Here is a 5,979-nt window from a genome sequence, read left to right as displayed (position 1 = left end):
ACGCGAATTCTGGTTTTAGTATACGTGTGTGTGTGCCTTATGTGTTACTTGTGCATGTTTACTTTATGTGATGTGTGGTAATCAATCGAAACTCGAATCGAAACTCGGAACTCAATCGAACTCAATCAAAATCGAATTATGATAAATGGTGGCGACAAGATAGCGTGAAATATAGATGCTTGTATCTAGATATAGTGGTTGGGATTAAAAGTAATTTGAATAGGAAACTCTATCGTATTCGTATCATCTTCAATCAAAATCGAAATATCAGAAATCGTCGCACCGAACGCTCGAAACAGGCTGTTGATCGAACTACGGTTTCATGAAGTCTAGTATTGACGAAGTGCTGTTCGATCGAACTACGGTTTGATTTGAATTACTCTTCGGATCATGAGATACTATGCTTCAACACTTAATCTATTTTCAACTCGTTCGACGTATTGGAGTGCCACCCAATCGAACATGCCGTCCGATCAGGTGACATCCTGCTGAGGACTTATTACTGAAGTACCTAACCGATCGGTTAAGCCGGCCGATCGAACGGCCCGTTCGATCGATCGACATGAAAGGTAAGGACACTTCAATGTTCTCGAATACTACAACGAAAACTTCAAAAGGACAAGCCATCATACAGAAACACATCCTACACAAAGGAAGAAACAATCCACTTGAACAGCCCAACCGATCGAGCCCACCGGCCGACCGAACAGGCTGTCCGAACGGACTGTCAAACCGAACGAACAACCCGTCTGATCGAACCTACCGTTCGATCGACCAGGTTGTTCGACCCATCAACAGTTGTATTCGTTTTACTCGTTGCTTATCGTCATGCTATCGAACTATTCAAGCTAACCCTACTCTCAAGTGCTCCCTTCAATCCATCAATCACTGTGAGTATACTCGATCCCCTTTTGCTTTTAGCACTTTTGGGTGTTACATACGTTACTTATACGAAATCACCTCGAACACACTACTCAATCATTTCAAACGCTAATCGTTACCGCATGTATTACGTGACTAAATGAATGCTTGTTGGTATGTTTACATGTGGAATGCTGTCTACCTGCCTTAACGACGATAGTACTATAGTTTGGACTCAGCACCCGTTCAGACGGGGGTTGTTAAGGACAATTACTTGCATGGATTACGATGGTAATCATGTATTGCGAACTGCCTCGGGCAGTCAACCCGCAGTCATTGGTATCGATAGATCCATGTCGATAATTAACATGCTTCGTTTTCCTCTGTGTACGTGCTGGTTATGCGTAAACTATTTCGAACTCTATATGCTATTATCAAACTTGTATGCTCACCTTTACATTTTATGTATTGACTTTATTTTAACGTATGTGACAGGCAATTAGGATGCTTAGCTGCTAGGAAGGCGAGCTTAGAATAAGCGTCTAGAGCATAGTTGTCCGTAGATCTTGCAGATCGAGTCTCTAGAAGCATTTGAACAATTTTTATATTTAAAATCTGAGTTGTCGGAACAGAATATTTGACTTAATGTTATCTGTAATAATTTGTTTGCTATTTAAGGTACGGTATGGGACGTATTATATAAATTGAATAGTGATAATAATTGTTATGTAAACTTCTGGACAATCTGTTTCGCTCAGTGCTATGCCCCGATGATTCCGCCATCGGTTGGGGTGTGACAATTACCCTTATCCTTAAGGACAGAAAGACTACTTTCAAATAGACCCCAGCTCCAACACCAGCAATAACCAATAAACACACAAACAATATTAAACGGAAAAAAAAAGCTAACCACCAACCAAGCAAGTGATGAAAAAACAAAACATAAGAAACAACATAGACACAAAAATAGGTATACAATAACATGCAAAGTCTTTCTAAAGAGTGAGACACCGTAAGCCTCGCCTCTAAAAGTCTTTTCCTTTAATCTTACGTCTTTACAAACTCATATCTTGGACTATGTCATCAGAGAGATGCAACTCTATTAAATCTGGCCTAATTCTATCTTCCCAAGTCAATTTGGGCCTCCATCTACTCGTCCTCCCTTCCACCGTGATGACTTCTGTTGCTCTAATTGGCGCCGTTGTTTGTATCTTCTTCACATTCCCAAACCATCTCAATCTCCATTCCCTTATCTTATTCGATATACTAGTCACTCTTAACCTTTTTCCGAAAACCTCATTTCTTACCATATCTAACCTTGTTTGGCCACACATCTAACTCAACATCCTCATCTCTGCAACCTCCATCTTATGCGCATGCGTTTTCTTGATGGCCCAACAATTAGATCCATATAGCATAGCCAGTCGTACTGCCACCCTATAGAATTTCCTCTTTTATCCAATTGGGAAGTTCTTGTCACATAGTACCCATGAGATTGCCCTCCACCTACACCAGCCTACTTGTATTCTATGTGCCACGTCACTATCTAATTTCCCATCACTTTGTACAAACGATTCTAGGTAGTTGAACTTGGTTACTTGCGGGACTACTCGACCTTCGATGTTAACCTGGGTGAATGCAACTGTTGCAAAGAATGTTTTGTAAGAAAATGTAGTTTTTTTTTTCATCAAATTTATTTGTTTGGTCTCAATTGCCTATAATTACTTGATTGGTACTCTAACTTCCTATAATAAGCAAGACATAGTTTTGTTTTGATATTATCTAAGTAAATTATTACCTTTCCTTACATTTTGTAATTTTATATACTGACGTATGTATAACGACATGGCCATTTATTTACTACTCGCCTTGCAGATTCACTTTAGGTAAAAACTCATAAAAATACAACTTCTATTCTTTGACCAAGTAAATTATTAACCTAATATATTAGTTTCGGAACAAATCATTTCTAATGAAATTACAAATGGGGTTAGTTACACAATTGGTCCCTGTAATTTGCATATATTATAAAGTTTATCCTCATGGTTATCAAAATTATCTAGTTGGTCCTGATGGTTTAAAAAATGTTCATGAGTGAGCCCAACGACTGCATTTTCATCAAAATTATATAGTTGGTCCTGATGGTTTAAAAAATGTTCATGAGTGAGCCCAACGATTGCATTTTCATAACATAGATGGTCCTTACCAGCTAATGTCGTAAAATTTTCTGATTAAGTCCATGATATGAGAAATTTTCAGTCCATTGTCGTAGAACGTTGTACACTGTGCTTTCCCAAAAAGCAACGAGCAACCCAACTTGTACAATAGTGTACATGTTTCCATAACATAGATGGTCCTTACCAGCTAATGTTGTAAATTTTTTTCTTGTTAAGTCCATGATATGAGAAATTTTCAGTCCATTGTCGTAGAAAATTGTACATTGTGCTTTCCCAAAAAGCAACATAGAGATTGTTTAATATTGCTGGTCAAAACTTATTATTCTGACCTAAAGAGTTTAGTAGAATACTTGGTTTGAATTCGGTAATAAAGCCAAAAAGCCTCACAAAAAAACATTCAGAGACAGGGTACCTAATCATGTATAAATATTTGGATCGGATAAGAAAAAAATGGTAGAATTGTGAAACAGGACCGGCCCATCATGAAGAACATTTAGGTATCTGCGTAGGGCTCCCAAACTTTGAGGCCCCTGTTTTCAAAAGGTTATGAATGGGACAATTTGAAACTGGATTTTTAGGATTTCTGGATGAACATAAACCAGCAGAACCATCGGATCATATCCATCTCTACTAGACAATAATGTCTATACACCAATTCAGGAGGAAACCCAATAAATCTGGGAAAAACCTTCTTTGTGGGAATCGAACCCAGCCTCACCCCTACTCTTTATAGAGACCCGGGTTCGAGTCCAGGCACGGGGGACAATCGGCCACCTTCTTCCCAGAAGGAAACGGACTCAGCTCGGGATGGGGTATGCTATAAATTCAGGAGGACAATCGGCCACCTTCTTCGGCAGCTATGGGGCTCCCCCCCCCCCCCCCCTTCAAGATACCACTATGCTATAATGCCATAGGTATTACTTAATTTCTTTTTGCTTAAAGCTTGAAACTTAACTATTATATTAATTACTAGTTAAGTTCATTAGTTTACTTTATGTCAAATGAAAATAAAAAATACAAATAAGTAGCTAAAAAATAAAATTAAACTAGATGATATAGTTAGATAAAAAAGCTCCTATTTATTAGTTAAGTTCTAGTTCATTAGTTTATTTCATCTCTAAGATAGTTACGCAAACCATATATGTGGCCTAACACGTCTTGGACGGTGCTTCACGCCCCTTCTTATGCGACATATGCCTTACTAAGTAACACATACCTTAACACTAGGTCAACCCATTAGGCTAGTAAATTTACAGCCGCTATCAATTTACAGTAAAGTCTATGGTCACCGAAAAAAAGGGCCTCTAGTTTTTTTTTCTTTATAATTTAGGATGTCCATATTGTCCGCACACACTATATTTCAGGGTTTAAAAAACAGTGCCACAACACACCAATATTACTTGTGGTGCCTTTTGAGTTACCAAAGTTAAAATGATTGCGAATGAGTCAAAATTAGGGCAAAAAAAAAAAAAAAAACAACTACCACTATGGTTATTCAATGTCTCAAATCTCCTCAATTGTAAACTTCTTTATACTAACTCAATAGGGCCTCAACTTTATTTCTAGAAAACTTGTCCAAAACCTTGTTGCAGTTGGGAAATCACTGTCACTTACTCTGAATTGGTAGACAAATTTTAATTATATTGTTATAACCTAAATCAAAATTTAAAAATTTGGTTATAACCTACAAAAAGTTGTGACATAATTTTAACCTTATGTCTGACTAGATAAAAGGTAACATCTAAATGGTAAACTATCACATGTCACATTCTTTTACATTATCTTTGTTAAGCTCTTAAATGATTTACATTATCTTTGTTAAGCTCTTAAATGATTTCGAGGTAGCCTCTTAATGTCATTCAGATGCTACCAAACATTAGTTTTTACTATCAAATAATCCAAATAAACCAAATTGTAACATAATTTCTTTGTCATTTGGTGATATTACTAATTCAATTTAATTAATATGATACATTGAACTTAAAATTTGTTATATACGAATCTCAGTGGAATAATTTAAGAGTACAAATTTTTAAAACATCTTCACCATTACCATTACCATTAATCTTCAAACACAACAAAAAAAAAACCAGATTTTCAGTTTATAAATCCAAACATTTTAAGAGTTTGCAAAATCATATTCAAACACAAGAAAAAAATAACCAGATTTTCAGTTTATAAATCCAAACATTTTAAAAGTTTGCAAAACCATATTCAAACACAAGAAAAAAAAATAACCAGATTGAGTTTATTAATCCAATCATTTTAAAAGTTTACAAAAACATATAATTAAACTCTCTAATTCATCTAACTTAAGCAAAAGATTTTCTGTAAGTATTTAAAATGTAGTCACCAATAGACGCAAACTGCTAGCGAATCTGAAACATGTTGCCTGGAAAGTGACCAGAATATCTTTCTATACGAGAAAACATCCTTCGAAAGGCCAATATTAAACGACCAATTTCATTGTACGTTGTCTTCTCAACCTTTGGTATTCAAAAAAATAATAATATAAAAAAGATTTATGAAGTTCGGTAAGCAGATTTATCGACTGAAAATAACGACAACCGGCCAGTAAAACTTCTGAATTAATTTAGCTACAGCCGATTTGGCAATCAAGAATAAGGTATAGATCGACCTTACTCTTGGTACAATGCAGCAACTTAGTATTGAATCTTTCTTATATAAAAATTTTTAACGGAGAAAAACTGATGAAGAAGATGAGGGCTGTTAGTATGAGATACGAAACCCTAATTGTGACTCCAATTATATAGAAATGCTTGGTGAGGTGGTCGTTTTGATGGATGAGATCTCAACCGTAGATAATCGGGCTTAATGGGCTTCTAGGTTTGTGGATATTGGGTATATTAGTTTTGGGTTTTAAGCTTCTTGTTGTTTCAGCTAGTCGGTATGGTATGATATCGTTAAAAGCAATGTTTTA

At 36.1% G+C, this 5,979-nt stretch overlaps 1 non-coding gene across 1 annotated transcript; it reads right to left on the bottom strand.

Moving 5' to 3' along the window:
* Window positions 1-5,556: 5,556 nt before the first annotated feature.
* LOC118491046 lies at window positions 5,557-5,644 on the bottom strand. Its single transcript, XR_004890271.1, has one exon. It is a non-coding gene; the product is annotated as a small nucleolar RNA snoR109 (small nucleolar RNA).
* Window positions 5,645-5,979: the final 335 nt, after the last annotated feature.

This window comes from Helianthus annuus, chromosome 3 (assembly GCF_002127325.2).
Source record: "Helianthus annuus cultivar XRQ/B chromosome 3, HanXRQr2.0-SUNRISE, whole genome shotgun sequence".
Classification (NCBI taxonomy): domain Eukaryota; kingdom Viridiplantae; phylum Streptophyta; class Magnoliopsida; order Asterales; family Asteraceae; genus Helianthus; species Helianthus annuus.
The sequence above is the reverse complement of the archived record's forward strand: the minus strand, read 5'-3'. Positions and strand labels throughout refer to the sequence as shown.